We start from the raw sequence: 14675 nt of genomic DNA, 5'->3' as shown, positions 1-14675 counted from the left end.
ACGTTCACGGGTCCATGTGGGGGTGGACTGTGACGGATCCTGCAGAGAGGAATCAGAGGAACTGGTGTAAGAGGAGGAGTCGATGCGTACAGACTGGATTCCTGCAATCCTTGGAGTGGGCAGGACACGTCCTGCGCCACTCGCACGATCTGTACCTGGCTCAACAACATTAACCCAATGGGCAGTGAGGGAAACATATCGCCCCTGTCCATGCTGACTGGTCCACGCATCGGTGGTGAGGTGGACCTTGCTACTGACGGCGTTCAGTAGCGCATGTTTTATGTTTGCCTCAACATGCCTGTGCAGGGCAGGGACAGCCTGCCTGCTGAAGTAAAAGCGGCTGGGCACCTTGTACTGTGGGACTGCCAATGCCATCAAGTCACGGAAGCTGTCAGTCTCCACCAGCCTGAACGAGAGCATTTCCAGGGACAACAGTTTGGCAATGCCTGCATTCAGAGCCTGTGCTCGGGGGTGGTTGGCCGAGAATGCCCGCCTTTTCTCCCATGCCTGTACTACCGATGGCTGTAGAGTAGACTGGGAGTGTGAGGATGACTGGGAAGGTGGTGCTGTGGGTGGAATTACACAAGGTCTCTGGGAGGAAGCCAAACCAGCTGTGCGTGAGCTGGAGGAAGAGGCAACACGAGCTGAAGAGGTGGTAGCTGCCGCTGTTGGTTGGCCTACATCTTCAGTGTGTTTCTGTAACTCCACCGCGTGCCTGGTCCGCACATGTTTCCACATATTTGTGGTATTGAGGTTGCTGACATTTTTCCCTCTTTTTACTTTATGATGACACAGCTTGCATTTGACAAAACAAATGTCATCTGCAACTGTGTCAAAAAAGGACCAGGCACTGCAAGTCTTGGGAGCGCCCTTTTTGGCTTTGGAAAGAGACAGGCTCCTAACGGGTGCCAAAGTGGAGGCTACAGGCTCCGCAGTCTTCCCCCTCCCTCTCCCTCTTTGGCCCGTAAGAGGAAGCTCTTCCTCTGAGCTGCTCCCACCACCTTCCTGTTCCTCACGCCACGATGGGTCAAGGACCTCATCATCTCCACTACCCTCTGCCACCAACTGCTCCTCCTGGGTAGTCTCAGCAGCACAGTACGCACGAGAAAGCGGCACCTGAGTTTCATCATCAGATGCGTACTGCGCTGTGGTCACCGGAGGCACTGGCCCACCTGCCTCTTCAGAGTCAGAGAGATAAAGCTTTTGGGCATCACTGCACACTGCCTCTTCTTCCATTTCTCCAATGCTGCTTGGCTGGCCCCCTGTTTCCAAGCCAAGAGATTCAGAGAACAGAAGTAGAGACGGCTCCTGTCCTGGGCTCTCTGACTGCCTGGCCAATTTGGCAGGTGGTGAAGAGACAGATGGCTGCTCTCCAGTGCTCTGTGCCTGAGAGGATGTGGCACTAACTGAAGTCGATGCCGAGGCGTTAGCTGCCATCCACCCGACAACGGCTTCAATTTGGTCTTCACGCAGCAGCGGTGCACGGCGCTCTCCGACAAAGCTGCGCATGAAGGACTGTTCCCTGCTGAAACTGAGTGACGACGAGTCACCGGCGCCCGCAGCAGGCACAGAATCACCACGTCCTCTCCCTGCTCCTCTCCCTGCTCCGCGCCCACGCCCACGTGCCTTACTCCCTGCCCTCTTCATCTTGGTTGACAGATAAAGATAAGCAGAAAAGTACTAAGGCCTTAGTGTGCTTATTCCTGTAATGCTCCTCCTAACAGGTATAAGAAACACTAATGTTGTAAATTGTGGACTAAACTTTATTATTTTTCAAATGTGGCCTACACAAGTGTAAGTTGTGTTTGGTGAACTTAACCTTTTTTTTGGTGCAGATCGGGCTACAGAGCTAGTTTAAATCACACGGAGACCGTGCAGACAGCCGTAAACGGCGCTGCAAGGCCAAGAAACCCTCCTCTAGGTTATCCTATATAGTGTTTTTCCACTATTTAGCTGGATACAAGTGGAAAGACACTAATAGGAATTTTTTTTTTCAAATTTTAAACTGGCTGCACTATTTGAAAAAAAGGAAATTGTTTTTCAAGGTATGAGGCAGTAACGCACCCTGAGCTGAATCCAACCGGCTATGGCTGCACACAGACTACAGGGCGAGCTGGGCTCACACGGAGACCGTGCAGACAGCCGTAAACGGCGCTGCAAGGCCAAAAAACCCTCCTCTAGGTTATCCTATATAGTGTTTTTCCACTATTTAGCTGGATACGAGTGGAAAGACACTAATAGGAATTTTTTTTTTCAAATTTTAAACAGGCTGCACTATTTGAAAAAAAGGAAAATTTTTCTCAAGGTATGAGCCAGTAACGAACCCTGAGCTGAATCCAACCGGCTATGGCTGCACACAGACTACAGGGCGAGCTGGGCTCACACGGAGACCGTGCAGACAGCCGTAAACGGCGCTGCAAGGCCAAAAAACCCTCCTCTAGGTTATCCTATATAGTGTTTTTCCACTATTTAGCTGGATACGAGTGGAAAGACACTAATAGGAATTTTTTTTTTCAAATTTTAAACAGGCTGCACTATTTGAAAAAAAGGAAAATTTTTCTCAAGGTATGAGCCAGTAACGAACCCTGAGCTGAATCCAACCGGCTATGGCTGCACACAGACTACAGGGCGAGCTGGGCTCACACGGAGACCGTGCAGACAGCCGTAAACGGCGCTGCAAGGCCAAAAAACCCTCCTCTAGGTTATCCTATATAGTGTTTTTCCACTATTTAGCTGGATACGAGTGGAAAGACACTAATAGGAATTTTTTTTCTCAAATTTTAAACAGGCTGCACTATTTGAAAAAAAGGAAAATTTTTCTCAAGGTATGAGCCAGTAACGAACCCTGAGCTGAATCCAACCGGCTATGGCTGCACACAGACTACAGGGCGAGCTGGGCTCACACGGAGACCGTGCAGACAGCCGTAAACGGCGCTGCAAGGCCCAAAAACCCCCCTCTAGGTTATCCTATGTAGTGTTTTTCCACAATAGAGCTGGAGACTGGTGGAAAAACACTAATAGGAAATTTGAGAAAAAATGTGCAGCAGGCTGCACTAAGAGCAAAAAAGAACAACTGTGTGAGGCAGTGTGAACCCCCCCTGAGCTGAATACAACCGGGTATATGGCTGCACACAGACTACAGAGTGAGCTGCACACACACACACACAGAGACCTTGCAGAACGCTGTTAAAACAGCGCTGCAAGGCAAGAGCAAGGTGAACAGTGAAGAACACACAGCGTTTTGCTAAATTAGCCTTTGGAAAGGAAAATAAAGCAATTAGCTAGCTCAACTGGCCCTCAGTTAGAACACAGCGTCCTGTCCCTAACTGAAATCACAGCAGAGTGAGCGCAAAATGGCGGCAGCGCTTTTTTATAGTGCAGAGTGACATCATTTCAGCAGCCAATCCAAGCCTTGCCAGTACTTACATGCCCACCATGCTAAACAGGATGTGCCCACACTTTCATTCATTCCTCATTGGCTGCTGCGTTCAATTTGAATTCTGGGAACTTCCGATTCCGGTATCCGATACGCGGGAAGTATCGGAATTCAGTATCGGAATTCCGATACCGCAAATATCGGCCGATACCCGATACTTGCGGTATCGGAATGCTCAACACTAATTACGACGTAGCCGTACAGGTTATGTACTCAGCCAATTCATCTCATGGGGGTAATAATCCCTTCTTGACCCCACAGGGACAGCCATATAAATTCCCTGGCTCTGTCTAACACTGTTAGAAATACAACAAATGGTTATAATGAACAAGAAGCAAATGTTGTAAAATATTTAATAATCTTCCCTGAACAGCAAATCTCAAAGAACTAAATACATTTCCTGCTGCGGTTGTTAATTGTCCGGCTGGGTGTGATAGCACAGACTGCACAACCCTGACCTGTATTGTTATAGCCAGCGGTAATGCTACCATCAACATGGCCAGATAGTTACAGGACAGGTCAACTGCCAGCAGGAAAAACCCTTGGCTCAATTCAAGATAACATTTCTCCATCTTCACCATCTGGCCAAGACAGAAGGCATCTTACAGCTACGACCTTCCACATCAGCTACATTGTCCTTTAGGCTAACCGCTATGCCCCGGCAAGACAGCCACAATTGCGTCCAAATACTAACAAATGGACATTTTCTTAACGTTACCACCGTACGTCTCTGAAGACTCTTCTTTTCTGATTCTATCGCCCTACACGTGCCATCCGTTCTACAAATGACCTAAGACTAACATCCCCCGTAATCCGAACCTCGCACCTCCGTCTCCAAGACTTCTCTTGTGCTGCGCCAGCTCTCTGGAATGCACTTCCCCAGACGATCAGACTGATACCTAGCCCCGAGCTATTCAAGCGCGCTTTAAAAACCCATCTCTTCAAACAAGCCTACCACATCAACTACTCAGCAAACTAACTTTGTCCTGTTGCCTCGGCTCCTTCCAAATATTATCTGCATGTGAATCTGCTCCCTACTATTCATCTGTCTCCACACCCTCCATGCACACGATAACTGCACTTGATACTTGACTATTGCACTTAAACACACGGGCTGATGACCGGATCATGCAGCTTCATATGAAAATCCCTATTTATTATAATTGCCAGACCTGAAATAACAAGCACTTTTCACCTATTGTGTCCCCCCATTTCCTTGTAGATTGTAAGCTTGCGAGCAGGGACCTCACCCTAATGTCACTGTTTAAATTGTCTTAACTTGTACTGAATTTATTGTCTGTACATGTCCCCGCTTAATTGTAAAGTGCTGCGGAATATGTTGGCGCTATATAAATAAAAATGATTATTATTATTATGTAGATAAATATTTTTAATTATACAATATGGTGCAACAGTTATTTCACACAAACCAAAACCATTTGCTGTTGGGTCATTTTCAGATATAATAATATTTTATTTCTATAACGCCAATATATTCCACAGCACATTACAATACAAGACTCCATTCACATCACATTAGACCATAAAATTGGCAGTATACATCTATTAATAAGAAATACATCACAGTACCCGTAAGTTCCTTCTGGTAAGGCTACGCTCACATTGTAACGCCCACGACATACACTGGCCACGACACTCTTTTTGCTTCCATCCCACTAAGCCGGAGCCTTATACACATATTAGGTTATATGTCAAGAGTTTTCTCATTGTACATGCTAAACAGAAGCAAAAAACAAGAAGTGAACAGGCGCCAGCAGGAATTTGTCTACATACCTGCTTTGTTTTTCTAGATTAACAAAAATATATATTTAAAGAACATATTGTTATAGTGCAAGTAGCACTAGGCATGTGGACTGTCTAAGGGTACCGTCACACTATATGATTTACCAACGATCACGACCAGCGATACGACCTGGCTGTGATCGTTGGTAAGTCGTTGTGTGGTCGCTGGAGAGCTGTCACACAGACAGCTCTCCAGCGACCAACGATGCCGAGGTCCCCGGGTAACCAGGGTAAACATTGGGTTACTAAGCGCAGGGCCGCGCTTAGTAACCCAATGTTTACCCTGGTTACCAGCGTAAAAAAAACAAACACTACATGCTTACATTCCGGTGTCTGTCCCTTGCCGTCTGCTTCCCGCACTGACTGACTGCTGGCCGTAAAGTGAAAGCACAGCACAGCGCGCTGTGCTCTGCTTTCACTTTACGGCCGGCAGTCAGTGAGTGCGGGAAGCAGACGGCAAGGGACCTGACAGACACCGGAATGTAAGTATGTACTGTTTGGTTTTTTTTACATTTACGATGGTAACCAGGGTAAACATCGGGTTACTAAGCGCGGCCCTGCACTTAGTAACCCGATGTTTACCCTGGTTACAAGCGAACGCATCGCTAGATCGGTGTCACACACACCGATCCAGCGATGACAGTGGGAGATCCAGCGACGAAAGAAAGTTCCAAACGATCTGCTACGATGTACGATTCTCAGCAGGGTCCCTGATCGCTGCTGCGTGTCAGACACAGCGATATCGTATGGATATCGCTGGAACGTCACGAATCGTGCCGTCGTAGCGATCAAAATGGCACTGTGTGACGGTACCCTTACTCTGTTCCTGCCCCTGAAGACAAGAATTGTGCTGTGTGTATACTATCATGCGGTTTTATATGTAATGTGAATAGTATGTGCGTCTTACATAATGTGTTAAGGTAATGTAAAGTGTTAATGTATAATGTGAGTAGTGCACAATACAAGATTAACTTAGGGATAAGATAAATACAGTTTATATAGTAAATGGTTTAGTAACGGCATAGGACATAGGATAAGAACTGTAGCTTTAGTCCATAGGATAGGAAATAGTTAATAATAGAACTATCCCAGTGGGTGGGGACAAGTAGTTGGTAAAAGGTGAACACTTCCTGCTAGAGAGTCAGATAGGGAAGTGCAGTGGGCTGCTAGGGTCAGCATGTGCCAGGTGTCGAGTTCCGGCTGTTGCACAGGGGGAATCTCGAACCATGTCTGCTGCGGTCACCCATTCTACATCAGCCACAGTGGAGCCTGCTCAGCAGAGACGTCGGTCCCAGGGTCTCGCTCAGCCTGATACTGTGCAAATGGTTACTGCTGCCTTTCCAGGCTCTGCTTTTGTAGCGAGCACTGGTCAGCGGCAAGCAGGCTTTTCTGGGACTAAAGGTACCTTCACACATAACGATATCGTTAACGATATCGTTGGTTTTTGTGATGTAGCAACGATATCGTTAAGGAAATCGTTCTGTGTGACAGCGACCAACGATCAGGCCCCTGCTGGGAGATCGTTGGTCGCTGAGGAAAGTCCAGAACTTTATTTCGTCGCTGGACTCCCTGCAGACATCGCTGGATCGGCGTGTGTGACACCGATCCAGCGATGTCTTCACTGGTAACCAGGGTAAACATCAGGTTACTAAGCGCAGGGCCGCGCTTAGTAACCCGATGTTTACCCTGGTTACCAGCGTAAAAATAAAAAAAACAAACACTACATACTTACCTACCGCTGTCTGTCCCCGGCGCTCAGCTTCTCTGCACTCCTCCTGTACTGGCTGTGAGCGTCGGTCAGCCGGAAAGCAGAGCGGTGACGTCACCGCTCTGCTTTCCGGCCGCTGTGCTCAGTCAGTGCAGGAGGAGTGCAGAGAAGCAGAGCGCCGGGGACAGACAGCGGTAGGTAAGTATGTAGTGTTTGTTTTTTTACTTTTACGCTGGTAACCAGGGTAAACATCGGGTTACTAAGCACGGCCCTGCGCTTAGTAACCCGATGTTTACCCTGGTTACCCAGGGACCTCGGGATCGTTGGTCGCTGGAGAGCTGTCTGTGTGACAGCTCTCCAGCGACCAAACAGCGATGCTGCAGCGATCGACATCGTTGTCGGTATCGCTGCAGCGTCGCTGAGTGTGAAGGTACCTTTAGTCCTGCTTTGCACACACTGAGCATGCCCATGGGAGGACCTCTCATTGGAGGTCGGGGGTCACACGCTCAGGCCCAGTAGCAGCTCCTACTGGTTCTCCAGGAAGGTCCTGAAGAGCTGCAACTATAAAACGTTTGCATGGCCCCACGGCCATGCGCTAGTATCAAATGTGTATGGTTTAGGCCAGTAGATAAGATACCACTCTTTATACATGTGGTGTGAGACTGTAGCGCTGGCACTGTACACACAGGCAGGCAGTTAGCATCAGTGGGGCAATTAGCCGTTGGCTTGCTTGCAAGCAAAACCCTAGTTAGGGCTATAGTTTTTGTGTACAGCGCGACTCTGCGACAACAGAGATTGCTTTCAGTTCACACGGGGTGAATCTTTACCCACGTGTGAGCTCAGAGTTTATCTGCCATTACTTTGCAGCAAATATCTCTGCACAGTGGACCCCGGGCTGCGAACGCACCTTGTTGCTTCCTACCTATACACGGTGCGTTCCGCTAGCCCTAACAGTATACTAGGGTCTGGCTAAGTAATGGCAGATGAACAGCGATTGCAGGGGGTATATCGAGCTGCTGGAGGGCAGGTTGGTTGCTCTCGAGCGTGCAACCTCAGCAATGGATGTTACCGCAATAGCTGTTCAGGCTGCTAGCATAGCTGCAGGAACTTTAACCACTGCCACCCCTGTTCCAACCTTATCCCACCTACCGCTGCCAGAGAAATACTCTGGTGACAGTAAGTCATGTAGGGGTTTCATGAGCCAGTGTGGTATTCACCTCGACATCCTGGCTGCACGTTTTCCCACAGAGCGGGCAAAGGTGGGATTCATTATTTCTCTTCTGTCGGACAGGGCGTTGGAGTGGGCTACGCCGCTGTGGGAGCACGATGATCAAGTGGTGCAGAGTGCTCCTCTGTTTTTGAGCACTCTGAAACAGGTCTTTTTAGGACCTCAAGTCACCCATGATACGGCGCTCCAACTGCTGGCATTGACTCAGCGTACGTCCATGGTCAGCCATTTTGCCGTCCACTTCTGGACTTTGGCATCTGAGCTGGAGTGGCCAGATAAAGCCCTCATCGCGGTATTTTGGAGGGGGCTGGCTGACCATGTGAAGGATGCTTTGGCCACTAGGGAGATTTCCGCCACACTGGAGGAGCTCATAGCTGTATCAACTCGCATCGACCTTCATTTTAATGAGCGAAGGTTGGAGCGAGCCCAGTATAGGCAGAGGTTTCGGCTGGCTCCCACCTTCGCCAAACCTCAGGAATCTCCGTTCCAGGTGTCCGAGTCACATGAGGCCATGGAGCGTCACGAGTAGTGTTGAGCATTCCGATACCGCAAGTATCGGGTATCGGCCGATATTTGCGGTATCGGAATTCCGATACCGAATTCCGATACTTCCCGCGTATCGGATACCGGAATCGGAAGTTCCCAGAATTCAAATTGAACGCAGCAGCCAATGAGGAATGAATGAAAGTGTGGGCACATCCTGTTTAGCATGGTGGGCATGTAAGTACTGGCAAGGCTTGGATTGGCTGCTGAAATGATGTCACTCTGCACTATAAAAAAGCGCTGCCGCCATTTTGCGCTCACTCTGCTGTGATTTCAGTTAGGGACAGGACGCTGTGTTCTAACTGAGGGCCAGTTGAGCTAGCTAATTGCTTTATTTTCCTTTCCAAAGGCTAATTTAGCAAAACGCTGTGTGTTCTTCACTGTTCACCTTGCTCTTGCCTTGCAGCGCTGTTTTAACAGCGTTCTGCAAGGTCTCTGTGTGTGTGTGTGTGTGCAGCTCACTCTGTAGTCTGTGTGCAGCCATATACCCGGTTGTATTCAGCTCAGGGGGGGTTCACACTGCCTCACACAGTTGTTCTTTTTTGCTCTTAGTGCAGCCTGCTGCACATTTTTTCTCAAATTTCCTATTAGTGTTTTTCCACCAGTCTCCAGCTCTATTGTGGAAAAACACTACATAGGATAACCTAGAGGGGGGTTTTTGGGCCTTGCAGCGCCGTTTACGGCTGTCTGCACGGTCTCCGTGTGAGCCCAGCTCGCCCTGTAGTCTGTGTGCAGCCATAGCCGGTTGGATTCAGCTCAGGGTTCGTTACTGGCTCATACCTTGAGAAAAATTTTCCTTTTTTTCAAATAGTGCAGCCTGTTTAAAATTTGAAAAAAAAAATTCCTATTAGTGTCTTTCCACTCGTATCCAGCTAAATAGTGGAAAAACACTATATAGGATAACCTAGAGGAGGGTTTTTTGGCCTTGCAGCGCCGTTTACGGCTGTCTGCACGGTCTCCGTGTGAGCCCAGCTCGCCCTGTAGTCTGTGTGCAGCCATAGCCGGTTGGATTCAGCTCAGGGTTCGTTACTGGCTCATACCTTGAGAAAAATTTTCCTTTTTTTCAAATAGTGCAGCCTGTTTAAAATTTGAAAAAAAAAATTCCTATTAGTGTCTTTCCACTCGTATCCAGCTAAATAGTGGAAAAACACTATATAGGATAACCTAGAGGAGGGTTTTTTGGCCTTGCAGCGCCGTTTACGGCTGTCTGCACGGTCTCCGTGTGAGCCCAGCTCGCCCTGTAGTCTGTGTGCAGCCATAGCCGGTTGGATTCAGCTCAGGGTTCGTTACTGGCTCATACCTTGAGAAAAATTTTCCTTTTTTTCAAATAGTGCAGCCTGTTTAAAATTTGAAAAAAAAAATTCCTATTAGTGTCTTTCCACTCGTATCCAGCTAAATAGTGGAAAAACACTATATAGGATAACCTAGAGGAGGGTTTTTTGGCCTTGCAGCGCCGTTTACGGCTGTCTGCACGGTCTCCGTGTGAGCCCAGCTCGCCCTGTAGTCTGTGTGCAGCCATAGCCGGTTGGATTCAGCTCAGGGTGCGTTACTGCCTCATACCTTGAAAAACAATTTCCTTTTTTTCAAATAGTGCAGCCAGTTTAAAATTTGAAAAAAAAAATTCCTATTAGTGTCTTTCCACTTGTATCCAGCTAAATAGTGGAAAAACACTATATAGGATAACCTAGAGGAGGGTTTCTTGGCCTTGCAGCGCCGTTTACGGCTGTCTGCACGGTCTCCGTGTGATTTAAACTAGCTCTGTAGCCCGATCTGCACCAAAAAAAAGGTTAAGTTCACCAAACACAACTTACACTTGTGTAGGCCACATTTGAAAAATAATAAAGTTTAGTCCACAATTTACAACATTAGTGTTTCTTACACCTGTTAGGAGGAGCATTACAGGAATAAGCACACTAAGGCCTTAGTACTTTTCTGCTTATCTTTATCTGTCAACCAAGATGAAGAGGGCAGGGAGTAAGGCACGTGGGCGTGGGCGCGGAGCAGGGAGAGGAGCAGGGAGAGGACGTGGTGATTCTGTGCCTGCTGCGGGCGCCGGTGACTCGTCGTCACTCAGTTTCAGCAGGGAACAGTCCTTCATGCGCAGCTTTGTCGGAGAGCGCCGTGCACCGCTGCTGCGTGAAGACCAAATTGAAGCCGTTGTCGGGTGGATGGCAGCTAACGCCTCGGCATCGACTTCAGTTAGTGCCACATCCTCTCAGGCACAGAGCACTGGAGAGCAGCCATCTGTCTCTTCACCACCTGCCAAATTGGCCAGGCAGTCAGAGAGCCCAGGACAGGAGCCGTCTCTACTTCTGTTCTCTGAATCTCTTGGCTTGGAAACAGGGGGCCAGCCAAGCAGCATTGGAGAAATGGAAGAAGAGGCAGTGTGCAGTGATGCCCAAAAGCTTTATCTCTCTGACTCTGAAGAGGCAGGTGGGCCAGTGCCTCCGGTGACCACAGCGCAGTACGCATCTGATGATGAAACTCAGGTGCCGCTTTCTCGTGCGTACTGTGCTGCTGAGACTACCCAGGAGGAGCAGTTGGTGGCAGAGGGTAGTGGAGATGATGAGGTCCTTGACCCATCGTGGCGTGAGGAACAGGAAGGTGGTGGGAGCAGCTCAGAGGAAGAGCTTCCTCTTACGGGCCAAAGAGGGAGAGGGAGGGGGAAGACTGCGGAGCCTGTAGCCTCCACTTTGGCACCCGTTAGGAGCCTGTCTCTTTCCAAAGCCAAAAAGGGCGCTCCCAAGACTTGCAGTGCCTGGTCCTTTTTTGACACAGTTGCAGATGACATTTGTTTTGTCAAATGCAAGCTGTGTCATCATAAAGTAAAAAGAGGGAAAAATGTCAGCAACCTCAATACCACAAATATGTGGAAACATGTGCGGACCAGGCACGCGGTGGAGTTACAGAAACACACTGAAGATGTAGGCCAACCAACAGCGGCAGCTACCACCTCTTCAGCTCGTGTTGCCTCTTCCTCCAGCTCACGCACAGCTGGTTTGGCTTCCTCCCAGAGACCTTGTGTAATTCCACCCACAGCACCACCTTCCCAGTCATCCTCACACTCCCAGTCTACTCTACAGCCATCGGTAGTACAGGCATGGGAGAAAAGGCGGGCATTCTCGGCCAACCACCCCCGAGCACAGGCTCTGAATGCAGGCATTGCCAAACTGTTGTCCCTGGAAATGCTCTCGTTCAGGCTGGTGGAGACTGACAGCTTCCGTGACTTGATGGCATTGGCAGTCCCACAGTACAAGGTGCCCAGCCGCTTTTACTTCAGCAGGCAGGCTGTCCCTGCCCTGCACAGGCATGTTGAGGCAAACATAAAACATGCGCTACTGAACGCCGTCAGTAGCAAGGTCCACCTCACCACCGATGCGTGGACCAGTCAGCATGGACAGGGGCGATATGTTTCCCTCACTGCCCATTGGGTTAATGTTGTTGAGCCAGGTACAGATCGTGCGAGTGGCGCAGGACGTGTCCTGCCCACTCCAAGGATTGCAGGAATCCAGTCTGTACGCATCGACTCCTCCTCTTACACCAGTTCCTCTGATTCCTCTCTGCAGGATCCGTCACAGTCCACCCCCACATGGACCCGTGAACGTTTACCTATGACCGACATGAGCACAGCCGTGGCCAAACGTCAGCAGGCCGTCTTGAAACTAGTTTCATTGGGGCATCGAAGCCACACAGCGCAGGAGCTCTGGAATGCCATAAAGCAGGAGAGCGATGTGTGGTTACTGCCAGCGAATCTCCAGCCAGGCATGGTAGTGTGTGACAATGGCCGAAATCTGGTGGCAGCTTTGGCCCTTGGCAACCTCACTCACATCCCATGTCTGGCACATGTGCTCAATTTGGTTGTGCAGAGTTTTCTGAGGGACTATCCGGATCTTGATGCCCTGCTGCACAAGGTCCGCCTAGAGTGTGCTCACTTGCGGCGTTCCAGCTTGGCCAGATCCCGCATTGCTGCTCTGCAGCGCCGATTCCGCCTTCCGGAACACCGCATCATATGTGACCTACCTACCCGGTGGAATTCCACGTTACATATGTTGGAGCGGTTGTGTGAGCAGCAGCAAGCAGTTATGGAGTACCAGCTGCATCAGGCGCAAAGAAGTCGCAGTCAGCGCCGATCAGACTTCACAACCACAGAGTGGGCCACTATGAAGGACGTCTGCCAGGTTTTGCGTCCTTTTGATTATTCCACGCGGATGGCAAGTGCAGATGATGCACTAGTCAGCATGACTGTCCCCCTTATCTGCCTGCTTCAGCAAACTTTGCAAGGGTTAAGGGATGATGTGGTGGAAGAGGTGGAGGATGAGGAGTCACCTTTTCCATCAGCTTCTGGAGAGTCAGCGCCACGTGGTTCCTCACAAAGGGGTACGCAGGGGCCAATTTGTGAGGAGGATGAGGAGGAGTCAATGGAGGAGGAAGAGCTCCGTCCAGAGGAGGGAGCGACACAATTGTCCAGTGGTCAGTGTGTACAGCGAGGGTGGGGTGATGACGAGCGGGCAGAGATCATGTCTCAAGCAGGGGACAGCGTTTCTGGGCCGGTTGGCACTCTGCAGCACATGGTGGATTTCATGCTGCAGTGCCTGAGAAACGACCGCCGCATCGACCACATTCTCAACATGCCTGATTATTGGGTGTTCACCCTCCTCGATCCTCGCTACCGGGACAACGTCCAAAACCTCATCCCTGCGTTGACCCGGGAGCGTAAATTGCGGGAGTACCACGACACACTGGTGAATTCCATCATCTTCTCCTGTCCAACTGAGAGGAGTGCTGCTAGTGCTTTACAAAGCAGCTCAGTGCGTCGAGGCAGTGGGGGAGGCTCTGCCCAAAGAGGGAGCAGAAGCAGTGCCTCTGCCCAAGGCAAGCCCAGTATGGCACAACTCTGGCACACTTTTGTGTGCCCGCCCCAAATGTCTACACCATCACCGGCGGCTCCAGTCAGCAGGAGGCAACGGTTCCGTCAGATGGTGACAGACTACATGGCTTGCCCTCTTACTGTACTCCCAGACGGCTCTTCCCCGTTCAAGTTTTGGGTCTCTAAGCTGGATACATGGCCAGAGCTAAGCCAGTATGCATTGGAGGTGCTGGCTTGCCCTGCGGCTAGTGTCTTATCGGAACGTGTCTTTAGTGCCGCAGGTGGTGTACTAACAGACCGTCGCATGCGACTATCCTCCGATAACGTTGACCGGCTTACTTTCCTGAAAATGAACCAGGCCTGGATCTCGCAGGAATTTGCCACTCCTCTGCCTGATTAAGTAATTGGGTGTCATCCAGGTCTCCTGCTGTGTTCATCTTTCTACCACCTGAACTGCTATTCCTGGGCTCCAACACCGCCAGTTGCGGCTCAGAAGTGCAGGCTGCACAGTAAAAACATACGACCCAGTGTTATTGGGTTTCAGTAACGTCAGCTGATCCCCAGCTGTGTAGCCGGCAATGTGTCCTGCGACCGCCACGCTGGCACAACAACCTAAATGTAAGGGAACCTGTCCCCCCCCCCCCCGTCGTTTGTTACTGAAAGAGCCATCTTGTGCAGCAGTAATGCTGCACAAGGAAAAGGTAGCTCTTTTTTTTTAGCTCTTTGCACACGCAGAACTTAACACTTATAAAATGTGTTCACTGATACCGTTATACCGTCCCGGAGCTGGGACTTTCCTTCGTAATGTGACGCAGCACAGCCGTCATTCCTACCCCCTTGGTGCCATGCGCTGCCTCCTCAGCGTTGTTTTAAGCTGTCACGGAGCCTGCGCTGTTCTGTTATCCCTTGGGCATGCCCTATTTGCGCTGCCTGTCTTCTGACATAATTTGGTGTCAGGCTGGCTGCGCCTGTGCGGCCGCGCTGCCCGAGATCCCGCCTCGCAGTGTCTTCTGATTGAGTCACACTGCGGGCCTGGGATCCATGGGCATGCGCAGTGCATATCTTCCCCTCGGGCTCTCGCTCATTTCCC

This window comes from Ranitomeya imitator, chromosome 10 (genome assembly GCF_032444005.1).
Source record: "Ranitomeya imitator isolate aRanImi1 chromosome 10, aRanImi1.pri, whole genome shotgun sequence".
Classification (NCBI taxonomy): domain Eukaryota; kingdom Metazoa; phylum Chordata; class Amphibia; order Anura; family Dendrobatidae; genus Ranitomeya; species Ranitomeya imitator.
This window is presented reverse-complemented; position numbering follows the sequence as displayed.